Below are 16,173 nucleotides of genomic sequence, written 5' to 3' on the forward strand. Positions count from 1 at the left end.
AAATAATTAATAAAAAAAGAAATGAAGGTAAGAAGTGAAGAGACCAGATAGAGAAGAAAAAGGAGCCTAGAGAAATGAAGGAAGGGCAGAAATATTTTCCTGCACTGAATTTTCTAAGAAAACCAAGTAATCTTTTATGGTCCGTTGGAGAAATGCCAGTTGGTACAATGGATAGTCAACTGAGAGTGAATGGAGAAGAAAACTCAAGAATGGAAAAAATTTAAAACCATAGAAATATTTGAATATGTTTACAAAATTTATTATTAAACCTTTGAAAGCTGAGTTTTAAAGTCTGAAACTGCCACATGAGAGTAGTTATTCTAAAGATTTTTCAGGTGCAGAGATGCACACTGACCACAGTGAAATCCGCTTGACTCCAGCAACCACATCTGCTAACTCCAATGACCTTTGTGCATCCAGTAAAAAGAAACTCAGAAACATATTCCTCGCATTTTCTAGAAGAACCCTCATACCTCACATAAAGAGCGCAGCCTCTTTATAGGGAATAAAAATTTTAATAATCTTTTCTTTTTGACTAAGAACGCAGCTGTCATCACTGCAGGCTTTTCCTGGCTGATGGGCTTACTGTCAGAACCCTATCCGAGGTTAGCATCTTTAGCTGGATAGTACTGTCCCTCTGAATCAAGGACCACAATTTTGGCAAGCACTAGATTGGGACATTCAGTTTGACAAAATTAAGCAGCATATTACTTTAGACTCCTAACAACAAGCACTTTTTCTTCTGCTTGTCCCTGCTGCCTTAAGGGCACAGTGTAGAAGCAATTCCTTATGTCCATGGTGCCATTTTCCTTGATGGTATGTGTCAAAAGTTCATTTTACTTTACTGCTGAAATAACTACCTGCTCTTCAAAATTTTGAGGTAGTAAAAATGGACATTTCCTTTCAGCTCATTCTCAAAAGTCACAAAAGATTGTAAACAGAAGTTTCACTTGACATTTTTGCCATGTATGACCATATAGATAAATACCATAAAATGCTGAGGTGCAATTTTGATTACTACAAGTATTCTTCCAAACAGGTTTAAAAACTATCAAAACCATAATTTAGTCTATTCTCAGTCATTCTGTCCTGTGTTATATAAATTTTATAAATTGCATGTTGCTTCAAAAGTACATTCCCCCTCCTAAATTTATACAATATTTTATTAGTATTCATAAGCACAATCAATTTCTCTGCTCAATGCTTAGACAATGGAAATGATTGGTTTTCTCCCCTCACAATGACCATTAATTGTAGCAGCACATTACTTTGACAATAACCCACATTTCAAGATCTGTTTTAAAGACTATCATAAACTTCAGATCAAAATAAAAATGAAGTCCACATCCTTCAACATCTGTCGGCATTTGCCATACACATTATATCAATATTGAGATTTTTAACAAGAACTATGCCAAAAGAGAAATCGGTTTAGTAGAGGACTTCAGATTTATTTGATTTCAATTCATTCAAAGCCAATTAGCTCATACGAAAGGAACAATAAACATCAACGTTCCCAAAGGAAAGAGAATTACATGGAGTCAAACTGTGAGAACCTAAGACCCTCCAAGAGAGAAGAAGAAAGGAATCAGGGAGCTGCCTCCTGCTCTTTAGTCTGTATGCTTCTCTCTAGGTGTCTTTTCAAAAGAAGTGGAAAGGGCCAAAAGCACTGGGTAAAATTATGTTTGTTTCAGAGGCAGAAGGCTTTCAAGCACTTAAAATTCACTTCTTGTGCCTTCCTGAAGGACCATGCTTCCTGACAATCTTCTATTTTGAGTAGCAAACACTAAACCCAAAACAATTTTCTTCAAACTTTAGCTTAAAAAAACATCAGTCAGCTTGAACTTGAGTGATAATTCTTCGCCTTTTAGTGAAGATTTCCTGTTTCCTGAAGCACACCAATAGTTTTTGGTTAACAGGCAGCAGAGGGTTAACCCATAATTAAGCCAACCCATGCTGACCTGCAATTTGGCCATCTTCTGGGCACTGACTTCCTGCCTCCTCCAATTACCCAGCCTCCTGCATGCCACCTGGTAGTCAAGGTCCTGTCTCCACAGCGCAGGATGCTGGTGTGACTGCCCCAAAATACACCTGTTGCCGACAGATTCCTGCAGGTTAATTTCCTCTGCCAGAAAAATTGCTCTAAATTGCATTGCCTTTCAATGGGTTCCCACTGGCAAACACCTGGAGGCAATCGCCCACAGATGACTGCCCAGAGACCCAGGTGTGTTTCTGGAGGCTGCCTTGCCCCAGTTCATTCTGATGGGATGTCTTGGTGTTCAGAGTGCCAAACAACTACCCCAGGTTAATGAGTCGCAAGGAAGACATTAACATTCAAAAGGACACACACACACACACACACACACACACACACACACACACACACACACACACAAAAGGGAAGCCTTAAAGGTCTCCATTGCCAGAGGAAAAAAGTTTCTCCAGAGAAAGGCAGGGAAGAGAGAGTTCTTTTTTGTGAGCATCTCTGCTTCTCTGAGAGGCCCCTCCCTGAAATGGGAGACAGTTTTCTGCGACAGCTATTCATGCAGTGACTGACATTCATGTGGTGACTGCCTTTTCTGACTACTACTTGCTAAGGAGTTGTGTGTATCTCTACATACTTCAAGTTATTCTTTCCCTATTTGTTTACTTTCTTGCAAGCAATTTCTGATCATCTGGTTTTATGAAAACATCTTAATATGGACGACAGAGTTTCTGAATGCATAAGAACATCACCAAACTCTATTGAAACGTACACTTTCATTGTGTAATGTAAACATGCAGTTCTTACATTTTTGAAAATTTTCTCCTGTGTTGGACACAGAGAAATTATAATGGAAATAGGACATAATGAGACATAAGAGATTCAACTTCCTTTACAGGTGTCTTGGGCACAGACTGGTCAGCCTTACATACTTCAAGTTAAAGCATGGTCGCAGTGGTCATTTGGATTTTAGTTCAAAAGTTGTCTTGTTTTCTTTTTATTTGTGTGTGGGGAGGGGGATGCATATGTGTGTTCTTGTGGATGTGTGCAGGTGTGCATGTGGATGCACATGCATGTATAAGCATGTGTGATGTCAACGTCTGTTGCCTTCCTCAGTTCTCTCTAACTTACCAACCTAATATGACTTATTTGTGTGTGTGTAAGTGTGTGAGTGAATCTGTAAGCAGAGGGATAGAAAGCTTTTCGACCTCTAAGAATGATTAACTACTCTGACTACTTGATTTCTGGAAAGAAGTTAAAAGAAAACCCAACTCATACTTCATACTGCCAGCCTGCCTCAGTTTTCCGATCTCTCAGCTGTGACTTTTTGTTATTCCTAATGGGCCCTATATGATTTCCCTTTTTGATTTGGTGTGATATAGTTGGATTTCTCAATTCATAAACCTTTTCCATGATCTCAGTGTTATAGTAGAAAGATTCTACATTCTGGAGAGTGGATGTGAAATCACCCTACTAATCCAGCCACAGGTCTGGTGAATGGCATACAGCAGTGTAGCTCAAAGAATGGAGAAAGCCTAGTCCACTAGTCACAATTGAGCTGACTGCACGTGCTGTAGTCTTGCTTGTCTGTTAAGAGACTAGCCTTGTCTCTATTTTCCAGGGAGGCTATTTGTAGAGCTTTGTCACCAGTTTTATTAAGTCAGTGGTTGACTTCCCCAAAGGAACAGTGACATCCAATCACAGCTCCTCATTTTGGCAAAGGACTGGGGAAAGAAACAGAAACTAAGAGTTTTGAAGATGTGCTCACCAGGCCTATGTACTTACTCTGGGCATTCTAGTCCCCTCTAAGCCTGATGACTCAATTGCATTCACTGGATCAGGAAACACACTGAAAGAGCAAAACACCAAAAGTAGTATCTTAGGCCATTTCTGTCACAAAATACAGTATAGGGTGGTTTATGAATACCAGAATCTGTTTCTCACAGTCCTGGAAACAAAGCAACCAAGATGAAGGTGACAACAGATATGGGATCTGATGAGATTTGTTCCATTTCCTTTTTAATAAATGATGCTTTTTCTCTGTGGTGTCCTTCTCTGATGGGACTGGTCCCTTAATTCATTATGATAAGGACAGTAATCTCTCAATGAAGGCATAGCTATGATGATCTATCCACTCCCTTAGAAGAGGTTCTGTCTTTAATAACATCACATTCAGATATGATTTAATATGTGAATTTAGGGGGAATGGGAACACAAATATTTAGATCAGCAAAATGAAGTGATGATTTGGTTCTGGGATTCTGGGATTCTTGTGTCTAGCAACAACCTTTGAAAGCATCAGTCGATCTTGACTTATTTAGAATAAAGTAGAAAGCATAGTCTGTCATAAGATCCCACCCATTGTCACATGCCACATGACATGCATAGTAGATTTTATTCGATAACGTGTTTGTTCTTAGAACCCTCCCTCAAATATAAAAATGGCTACTGAACTTTGATATTGAGAAAATAACATTGCTTATTATTTATTTACTGCTTAATGTGTATCTGTATGACAACTTCTATGCTAGGTGCTCTGCAGGAAATGGTGAACAGGTTTGACCCAGCCTATACTTCAGGAAACTTTCTTATGATAGACAAGTGACTGAATGAAATGATCCTCTGTGGTAACTTGTTATATCACTATGGCTGATAAAAATACAATCTCCATTATTTCTGAAATCCAATTCACTTATAGGGAAAAACACTTTTGCAAAATAGTGCATTTATGTATTTCTGTTAAAGTATCTTTTAAGATGCTATTTCTCTTTTGAAAACTTAATTCTGAGACTATTATATGAAATTAAGCAAAATAAAAAAGAGCTGGTTACTTCTAGGAGTGAAGAATGAGAACTTCTGGTACTGTGGATGGATACGGTGAGAACTGTCCTACAGCAAGCTCTATTTATTCATACAGAATCTTACGAATCCAACATAAATGGGAAAACTGTAAAGATCTTGATTCCACACCAAACAGGAGGAAATTTAAACAATAATAGATTTTTTTTTTAAATCAACATTGTAAGATTTAGGCTTTGGAAGGGCCGAGGAAAAGACTGAGTTTCAGGAGAGAGATGTATTTTATCTTAAGTCCTCCTGTTATGAAGATGGCTTCCTATTAGTTGTTGTTGACACGTCTATATGTTCTCTTTTGAGAGTGAGCCATGTTTCTATTTGACTTTTTTCATGTTCTATTTTTAAACACTTTATTATTGCACTTAATGTATATGTATGTGCATGTACACATACAAGCCATGACACATGACATGTGGAGGTCAAAGCACAGCTCCTAGCAGTTGATCTTCTCCTTTCACCATGGATTCTGGGAATTCAGCTCGGGTCTTCAGCTTGCTGGCAAGCCTTTTTATCTGCTAAGCCATCTTTCCACCTCTTTTATCAGTTCTGTAGAGAAGACAGAAATAGGACATTTAGGAAAAGGACATTTTTACTATGTATTTTGAAAGAGTTCTGTTATGAACCCATTCAATGTGGAAGTACACATCTGTAAGATAGTATGAAAGATTAAGTTGCATAAGTCAAAACAACTTAATTTTGCTTAAAAGCAAAGACCTAAGCAAGAGACGACTTGAGATCCTACTTACTATTACTTTCCCTTCGCAGGTTGTGGAGAATGTTCCATGGCAGAGCTCTTAATTTCAATACACATTTTAATATTTAGTCACAGACATTATTTATATTGAGTATTATTCACTGAAAAAATTAATAATATTCACAAATGTCTACAAAAAAGAAAGGGAATCATATTGAAGAGATTTCTGGCTTGGGACTTCAAAGAAAAGTTGTCTATCAACATTACTCTTTTTGTTTTGTTTTTTGAATGTTTTTGTTTTTGTTTTTCGAGACAGGGTTTCTCTGTGTATTCCTGGCTGTCCTGGAACTCACTCTGTAGACCAGGCTGGCCTCAAACTCAGAAATCCGCCTGCCTCTGCCTCCCAAGTGCTGGGATTAAAGGCGTGCGCCACTACTGCCCAGCTCGATATTACTCTTTAAGAAAGAACTTGAGAGTTAGACTCTATGTGTTTACTTTCCCAAGGATCATTTCCTAATATCTACCCTATTTACCCCTGGGTTACCCTCAGGCTTTGCTCAGGGATCACAGGTTCGTGTTCCTGCTAGACTTTAGCATCTCCTCTATTCCAAGGGCTCCTATACCCTGGCCAGACCTCTACATGTCCTTTTTCACCAAAACCTCTTGACTCTGACAGCTACAGGAAAGTTGCTCTATGGCCATACATACTTTAATAAAATTGAAAGAGAAATAAGGAGCAAATCAGCATTGTCTGTAGACATTCTGTACTAATATTCTGCAAAGTATTCACTGTAGGAGGCAATTTAATTGAGAATCAGAAACTTTATTAATAGAAGATCTTAGAATTCATAATGTATAAAGATCAAGATTTGTGTGTCTCATGGTTCTGTAGATATTCAAGAGGAATCGTGCGACTTCTTCTCAGGGCATAAGATGGCAACAGGCACGATGAGACAGCAGAAGCATGCACACCCAGGGTTCTTTCCTTTAATTGTCAGTGCTACAGCCTGATCATGAGAGAACCAGCATTCTGACCTCAACCGTCTCCAATTATTTCCTGAAGACCTCCCCTCTTAATAACATCCACACATGAATTAGAGACTAGGCTTTTAACACATAACATTTTGTTAGGCACCTTAGAGCCATAGCAGACAATAAAGCTTCCTTGGATGGTTCTGTCTTGGCTACAGTGAATTTATAGAGCCTGAATGAGCAAGAATAATCACCAACATGTAACCATTGAGATGTAAACTCAATTTCTAAACATTTTACTCTACCTTTTGTCTCAGGCATTTTCTCTTTATGCATGGAAAATAATAAGATAATTTCTGTGGGCCTATCTCTGGGTATCCTAGTGTTTTCAGCAAATTGATTTAGGTGATAGTTAATATTTTTTGTTCTTATTTTTTAAATTTTAAAAGATACAAAGAGTATCTTAAAGGTATACTTAAAACTCAGAGAACATTGTGGAAATCTCTATGCTAGACCATGTAAAGACTTTGGTAGCTATATATAAAATTTGAAAACTTTGGGGACTTCAAGATGCCTCTTGCAGTCAAGTCTAATGATCTGAGTTCAAAAACTGGGACTCATACAGTGGGAGGAGATAACCAAGTCCTCCATGTTATCTTCTTACCTCTATGTACATGCCTTGAAACACACAAATGTGTACATACACACACTATAAATATAAAATGAAAAGAAAGCCTAGTTTATATTTTTATTGGAATGGGTACAGAGTGGGTAGTAGATACAAAAGAAGGAGAGTCAATGATACATGCTTCTACAAAACCAGTCAAATTTTCATTGGCCATCTTATCAATACCTTACATTCTCTCCTGGAAACCTAGATTACTCTGTTTGTTTTTAAATGATAAGACCCAGGCTCAAAAGGTTTAATCAATTTTCTCATAGCAGCCTACAATATTTGTAGGAATAAAGATTTCAAACATATTGTATGACCTTACACTCACTTCTCAGTCTTTTACATCAGGTTTCATATTTCAAAGATTGATGAATTTAGAAGTCATGCTTTCCCATTTTTCCTGTGTCATCTAGAGACCTTCCATGAAACTCTCTAAAACTCAGTTTTCTTGTTCATAAAATACAAATAGCATAACTTTATATGGGGCTAAGAAAGGAAAATAAAGAATATAAAAAATTCTTTGGAAAGTTTCACAAATGTTAGTTACTATAATAGATATTGGATATGGTCCAATAATCTCAACCATCTGGTTTTTTCAATCTTCTCTACAGACAGAGAGAGAGAGAGAGAGAGAGAGAGAGAGAGAGAGAGAGAGAGAGAGAGAGATTAAAGTTCTGGATATGAAAGATGCAGTAACATGGCCATTAATATTCATGGTTAATAGATTTGTAGATAACTTACCAAGAACTAATCCATTTACATGAATGGAAGATATATTATGGAAGGCACAAAGCACGTGAGCCTCTCTGTATCCAGTCTAAGGTTGAGTCAAATGTTTCCATTTGAGTATCTAAAACCAGAATGATATAAACACATTGGAAATAGCTAAACAGATGTTCAACAAGAACAATGAAGATCTGAGATGATTGGATTAGGGGCAAGGGGAGCTACACAGGGAAACCATGCCTTGAAACCCAAAAGAAAAGAAAGAAGGAAAGAATAAAAGAAAGTTAAATAAATATGATCAATGAATCAAAACTATTATATCTGATACTGTTAATTAAGGCTAAACATTGCTCTGCAGAACAATTATTTAGCCAGCCACCAAGTGTTAGGCCTATGACTGGTGAACTTCAGAGACCAATAGATAGACCAATAGATAGAAAGAGACAGAGACACACAAACAGGGCAGATTCAGACTAAAATCCATAATGCAACTTAGGGGGATAAGGAATGCTTGGATCCTAATGCTCTCTGTCCTTAATGACAAAACTTTTGATTGTGTTGTATTAAACAATGGCATCCTATATATCAGATCATATTACCATTCTTATTTACAGTGTTCCCATCCAGTGACTCTATTGATAGTGACAAGAACAAAGATTCTATGCAACCAAATGTTTCCAATATTTCTGAACGCAAACATGGCTACATCACACTGTTGAAGCTGTCTAGTAAAGAAGTCACTCAGATGAATGAGATTAAATTCCATTACATTAAAAAGGAGTTTTAGGCATTCGATATTCCATACTAGAAATAACAAAATAATGTTAAGGTCATATATTATCATGCTACAGTGTGAATAAAAAATTACAATATTTATTGATAGTTTGCTTTAAAAAATTTGTTGAGTCCTTGTAATTCAAAACCATCTCCATTGTATTATTTTATTAACAATTTAAAATACTAAGTTAAGAATATATAGGTATTCTCCCAGAAAACCACAAATGAGAAAAATAAAGTTGCCCTTAAGAGCCAGGTTTTAGAATCATCACATGGTTAGCTGGAAACAAAGATCTATGGGGCATCTGAAGATTGACAGATGATCCCATTGTCAACTCACAGGTTGGAGTCTGGGGTTAAATTTCTGTGTTTTATGAATAAACATAGTCAGTCCTGAATTCTAGTTCCAGACCCATCATTGAAGTATTTACAGTTAATCATACATTCAGCAAATGACTGATGGCGTGAAGAGGCTGTTGGACAAGCATCTAGTGTTAACTTTTTAAAAAACACATTTGATGTTCATAACTAAGGAAAATATGGCCACTAATTGATGGAGGAAAACACAGGACCAAACACACTAGTTATTTTATTCCTGAACCTTAAAAGCCATAAAGACACATAAAAGGCATTTTGATCTCTTCTCTACCCACAACTTACACACACACACACACACACACACACACTCCTCAATGCCTCATCTTTCTCTAGCCATGAGCTTCTACTTCTGTTTATATTTAGCCAACTTTTAAAAATTGTGTACACATACATACATACATACATACATACATATGATAAATCAATTCATTATAGGTAATATATATTATATGTAAAGATGACATATACCTTTAATCCCAGAGATCAGTACTCAGGAAGGCAAAAGCATAGAAAACAAAAGCAAAAAACCAACTAACCAACCAACTAACCAAGACAACTATGAGTTCAAAGTCAGCCAGCTCTATATAGTAAGTACAAGGTTAGCCATGGCTATGTGATAAGACCTTGCCTTAAACTAAATGATATTGATCTGTTTCATAGATTGCTAGAACAGTTGAGAATTTTAATTCAGCTGCGTATCCCTTATTAGATATGATAAAAAGGAACATTGAAAAAAACACTTAAAACCAAGTGTTTATAGATATGCATTCATCTGAAAGAAAAAAATGTGGTATATATTGACCATTCTCAGGAAAAATTATTATGGATAATAATTTCTTTATTATTTTATGGATAGCTAGAAGAAAACTAAATTTAGACTGTTAAGTAGCTCTGCAATAGTATATATTTGTATGTTTTCATGCATATATATATTCATGTATTCATATATATGTATATGTTCATACATACTCACTTTGTCTCCTTATAGACAGGAGTTGGGTCCAGAATGGTCATATTCTTATGTAAAATGAAGTTCTATTGGTATAAAACTTGTGAAATTCTCCTGTATACTTTAAATCATCATTGGTTACTTACAGTGTCCAATACAATGTAAATATTATGCAACTGTATTGCTCCTCATGACAAAACAGTCAATAAATGTTTAATACAGATCCAGCTTTTATAGACCTACTTATAAAATATATGCATAAGAAAGCCTGGAGGAAAGGAGGCTGAGGAAAGGTGCCTGCCACCAAGTTTGAGAATCTGAGTTTAGTCCTGGGATTCACATGATAGAAGGAGACTACCAGTTCCTATAAATTGTCTTCTGGCCTCCATGTGTATTCTGAGGAATTTTCAAATGTGCTCATACACAAATAAATAAGAGTGATGCAAACTTTTAAAGAGAATATCCAAATGGGTACAATATGAGTATGGGCCCAGAGAGAGGAGGATCTGTGAATTTACTCCAAGTTACAACTGAGTATCCTACACTAAACAACATTGCCTGGGTCCAGTGTTCAGTTAAGTGTGTGACAAAGCCTAGTTTTTCTTTGGAATTTTCTGGAATATAATTTATTTCATTTTAAACAAATCTGTTCACTATGTGGATAGTTGAGTCTCTCACCTTCTACTTTGACCCTTGAGTGGGCAGGAACACAGTAAATGAAGAAAGGGAGCCAGGAGCCAGCATGGGTATAAATGGCTATCAGTATCACAGCCAGCCTGCAGTATTTTATGATGCTAAAATGGGATTCTTTCTTTCAAGACTCCCCATGTATCTGTTAAGTTATACCCAGCATAACATTGTCTGTGAGTAGTTTTGCTTTTTTTAAAAGTGAACTAATTGTTATTTGAAGGCTGTTCTAAACTAGGAATGATACGTGTTTACTGTTATTTTGTTGTTGAATTATAACTGTGATTATTTTTTGCATTAAAAGGCAAGGAAACTAAACCCATGCCCAGTTTATTATAGAACAGTGGCAGCTCAGACTGTGGGAGGTAATTATAGAATGCCAGGTGGAAAAGATTTGAAGAACATATCTTCCCCCAAGATATCAAGAGAATCAACAGAAAGCTCTCAAATGATGCTTGACCACAGTTTGTTTGAGACCTAGAGGCTTATGCTCTCCTGTTTCTGTTTTGAGTTCTATAAAACTGATACAGAGAGATCCAAACTAGCTTACCTGGGCTTGCTGAGGACTATTAAGTCTTTATTTCCATAAGTGTTCTTCATGGTAGGAAATGAATTTGTAAGTTCAGACTGAACATTGCAGCTCTAGATTTGCAGGAGTGATTGTGACTCACTTGTATTTAAAATACTAAGTTGATAGTCTGCAAGGACCTTGGAATTGAGGCAATGAATAAAGTACTAGAATGCTGTCTTCTTCTGATATATGAGCCATGACAACCACAGATTCCTAGGTAAACATGATACACTAGTATGCTGGCCTTGTGATGAGCACTGCAGTGTGTCTTGTGATGCCAAGGTCTTGTCAGGAACATGTAGGGTTGTAATGTACGCCAAAGAGTAGCCTGGTTCTTTGTTCCTCCATTGCTGTTTAGGAATGTTGTTCCCCTCTTTCCTGAACTCTTGGGTTATATAGTTATTCTCCTCAAAAGTTCACTCAGGCTTTGCACTGGAATTACATTTAGGTTCAGACCAGGTTGCTAGATGCCAAACTCAATACTTCTGGAAACACTAAGTGCATAATTCTCTTTTAATGTATAGCTTCTCTGAGAAAGGTTTATTGTGCACAACTCACTGGCATCCTTGCTGTCTATTGTTATTGGCCTCTCCTGGGGCTAGGGAGGATATGCTGAGCTCCTGGCACTGAAGTTCTATGGCAGGAGAATGTTTTGTTTCTAGGATCAAGGAGTTCCAGAGCAGAGAACTGCAGGGGCCCAGGAGCCTGTCCTACAAAGGCTGAGACTCCTGGCACTCCTGCTGACTGCTCTTATCTCTCCAGCCTTAAAGGAACACAGAAGCAAACCAAACACATTTTTATTGAGTGGAATTTACACCAAGCTCCTGAGAATTGGGCAAGAGAGTAAATAACAATTTCCTCATTTATTATGTTGCTCCCACTTTATGAACTACCTCATCGGATGTGAGTCCAGTATGCAGCCGAGCTCCAAGTAAATAATATCATTAATTCAAGTACAATAAAGTATGAAACATGACCCAGTCCAAACTATTATATATATATATATATATATATATATATATATATATATATATATCACAAAATTAGAATGATCTCATGTGAAAGTGACAGCAATGTGCTATAATTTAGAAATATATGAATCTTCCAGGGTTCCCAAGATAACATTTTTATGTGCTGATGAAATCTAGATAATATATCTCCTTTAAAAAAATAACCCTGGTGCCCATAAAATACGTTTATTACAGTTTACTGAGTTTATAGAAATGGGAAGTAATGTCTGGAGTACCTATTAAAGTGGGGGTCATTGTTGGATAGTGAAGATTGAGCATATTATTAAAAATTGTACTTCCACAAAGCAGGAACAACACTAGCTTTGCACAGATCTGCACTGAAAATAAAACATGTACATTGTGGAGATTTTATATTGAGTCAAAATTTTTTTTTGTTGAAAATGACTATGATTTATTATTTCTTTTTACTCTTGTTTCATTTCTCTTCTTTGAGCATCCTTTCTGGAGACTGTGGGTCTGTTAGTCTTTTTGTATAGGTAACACCAAGGAAGCCCAAGAGGAGTGGCACAACCATGCCTGCCAGAGCCAAAATATCCTTCAGCAGTTCTTGGCTATCGTTGGCTCTGATCAGCGTAACCACCCCCCACAACATATGGTGCCACTGTAGCTTGTGGGAAAGATGATGAGTATCTTCATTCTCCACAGACCAAGTGAGAAGAAGTGACTGCCATTTCTCATATGCATGTCTACAAGGCTTTGCTCCAGCCTAGCAAACACCTGCTTTTGGTCAAGTTTTATAAGCAGAGGATCTCTGGTGAGACAGGTGTCAAGAATGCATTTTATCATTGTGTAATTTTTTAGTAACTGGGTGGCTTCTCTTTAATAATGTGGCATATAAGTGAAAACTTAATCACAGCAATTTAAAGTCTTTTTGTATACTGAGTACTTTTGTTTAGGGCCTTGGAATCTGGAAATTTTTCCATAAAGAAAATATTGACATAGCATGTTTGACAAAGAAACAAAGCACAGAACAGCCTTGCCATGGCTGCTTTAGGTTGCTGCACACTGCACTGGGCTCCTCCAAATCACCAGTGTTGTGTGTTTGCAGTTTGGGAAGCTGGTGAAAGCTCATAGATGCTAGAAAGACTTTGGTCCATAATGCATATTTTAGACTCTGCTAATTTTTGAAGTTCTAGAGACGTAATACATTTCTGGATAAAATTATTTTCTTATTTAGAAACATAAGTAGGAAGTAATTGCCTATAGAGGAATTTTAATCCAGCATTATGGCTTCTCTGACAGGAATCACATCAAAATATCTAGATCTGTATGATCTGGCTGGAATGATCTACCTTTAAGTCCCTCTGGAATGTGAACACACCTTCAATTACAGTATGATCTGGCTGGAATACAGACATGTCCTTTGTACACACCTGTACATTACCTATAGTGATTGTAATCCCAATCACTATAGGTAATGTTAGTTTGTAGAAGGCAGCAGCCGTGTTTGTAAGTGATGTCTAATTAAGGAGCAAAGTAATGAATCAGAGAAAATTTTGACAGAATTAGTCAGAGATAGGATACACCCAACTCTCAGTAGAACAGACAGGGAAAAGAGGCTACTTAAGAGCAGCAGAGAGTAAGTCAGGGGTGGAGGGCATTTCAGTTCAGTGCACTCAGTAGAGCTCAGTGCAGTGGACTTGAGTCAATTCAGTACAGTCAGAGTGGAGTACAATTGAGTTGAATTTGGTCAGTGCAGTGGAGTTAAATTCTTTTGTGATCTATTGCAGTTCCATGTATTTCAGAGGAAGCAGTTTTACTGGGACCGTTTTATAGACAAGTTTCAGGTAAAGACATTATGAACAAGTGTATGACAAGGAGTCAGACAATTAGAAGAGATTGCCAGAGTTAGTTTGAGGTCAAGCAGAAAAAATCAGAAAGAAGCCAAAAGAAGCCAGTTTGGATCAGTCAGCTTGGAGAGGAGTATGGACAAGAACAGCTGAGAGGAACCAGTTAGCCAGAGTTCAGAAATAACTAGAAAAGTTGAGCTTATTTAGCTGTAAGCCTCTGGGAAGACAATTAGATCAGTGAATATGTTAGATTCACAATTGTCTCCACTTTCCCCACTACTTAAAGAAACTCTATGAAATCCACCATTTTTAGGGTTGATCAGGACATTTCACTAAATGCTAATTTCTGAATTCACTCTCCTGTTTTGTTCTCTTTTAAAAAGACAGGGGAGGGTTACCAGAATTACTTTTAAGACTTCTGAAAAGTGATGGCTTTCCTCTTATGTGTTCTGGGAATGAAATTTAAGCTTAGTTTAGTTTTTAAAAGCTACCATGGAGCTGAGGCAATGGCTCATGCCTTGAGAACATGATGACCTGAGCTCTACTATGAAAGACAGGCATGGCAGCCCAGTCTACAGACCTGGGAAAGCCAAGCCAGAAAAACTAGGGTAGAATGGCCAGCCAGTCTAAAGGATGTGAGCTCCAGGTTCAGTGAGAAGCTATTTCTCAAAACACTGGTGGGGAGGGACTGAAGAAGCTACCTGACACTGATTTCTGGCTTCCATATATAACATACACATGTGTCCATACACACACATGAGCACACACATACATATACATATGAGCACATACAAGAACATGTATGTGAACACACACACACAAATAGATATCCTACTCTGTTGTCAGCCTAAAATACATAACTGGGAGCCAAAAGTTCCCAAGTATCCTCCTTTTTGTTCCTGAAGTAGCCTAAGACATTGGCTTGACTTAGAACCCAATAGGAGACACAGAGAAATCACCCACTTTGAACATATTTACCCATGGCTCTCTGTGGGGCTTTAATTACTCCCCTGAATTGGGTTTCTGAGTTCCCGCTGGGACAGAATGAAGGCATATGTACTGGACAGCACCAACCACTGTAACTTTTCCATCCATTCTAAGACAACATCTGAGAAGATGATGTACCACAGCCTTTTGTAGGGAATCTCATTCTCAGACATCTCCCTGGGTGAGACCTTTAACTTCTATAGAATCCCATTTTAATTCAGAATATATCTAAACTGTAAGTGTTCTAGTTTCTTACAAGACTTCAAAGAATGCGCAACTTCCAACAACTGTTCTTGGCTCAAAATATGGCCCAAAATAGGGCCTCTTTACTCTAAAGAGTATAGGAAGCAAGATAAAAAGCACTTTTAAGAAACAGTCTTTTGGAAAAAAAAATAGAAACCTTTTCATGAAAGACAAGAAAAATATCTAACTTCATTTATGTTGAATGTGAGTTAAATAAATATTTATTTATTTTAAGATTAAAATTGTAGGGGATGTTTGGAGATTTAAAACTATGTTTTTATTGTCTAGGTTCATGTTTTTGTTGAGTCTACCTTCTCTCTGTCACAGCATTAGCAGCTAGTGGCAAGGACACTTGCATGAATGGTAGCTCATAGCTGCCTTCAAAGACAAACTTGAAGGAACCTACAGTGTCTTAGAGAAAGGGTCAAGAAATTTTATCCATATGAACCAAATGATCGATATATCCTAAAAGCTCCTGATTCCAGAAGCTTGTCATGTTTGGTGTTTTGCCAAATGTTTATTCTCTCTAGCCAACTTATCATTGATTTGCCAAGTGGGGACTCTTTCCTTTCCTTTCCTTTCCTTTCCTTTCCTTTCCTTTCCTTTCCTTTCCTTTCCTTTCCTTTCCTTTCCTTTCCTTTCCTCTCCTCTCCTCTCCTCTCCTCTCCTCTCCTCTCCTCTCCTCTCCTCTCCTCTCCTCTCCTCCCCTCCCCTCCCCTCCCCTCCCCTCCCCTCCCCTCCCCTCCCCTCCCTTTCCTTTCCTTTCCCTTTCCTTCCCTTCCTTTCCTTTCCTTTCCTAGCCCATTCATTTTAAGCTTGCAGTTCAAATGGCGCAAATTTGTTGAGGCCCATCTG

The 16,173-nt window shown here is 37.5% G+C and overlaps 1 long non-coding RNA gene across 27 annotated transcripts in view; it reads right to left on the minus strand.

The window, feature by feature from the left end:
• Positions 1–235: 235 nt before the first annotated feature.
• The window catches only part of LOC143442118 (uncharacterized), a 103,307-nt gene continuing 87,369 nt past the window's right edge, over positions 236–16,173 (minus strand). For 25 of the 27 annotated variants that reach the window (XR_013110059.1, XR_013110077.1, XR_013110055.1 and 22 more), the window contains 2 exons: positions 7,921–8,029; positions 236–5,386 (listed from right to left, as the gene is read on the minus strand). This is a non-coding gene — a long non-coding RNA (uncharacterized LOC143442118). The remainder of the gene's footprint in view (positions 5,387–7,920; positions 8,030–16,173) is intronic. The other 2 variants (XR_013110101.1, XR_013110073.1) reach the window with 1 other exon arrangement.

This window comes from Arvicanthis niloticus, chromosome 4 (genome assembly GCF_011762505.2).
Source record: "Arvicanthis niloticus isolate mArvNil1 chromosome 4, mArvNil1.pat.X, whole genome shotgun sequence".
Lineage (NCBI taxonomy): Eukaryota > Metazoa > Chordata > Mammalia > Rodentia > Muridae > Arvicanthis > Arvicanthis niloticus.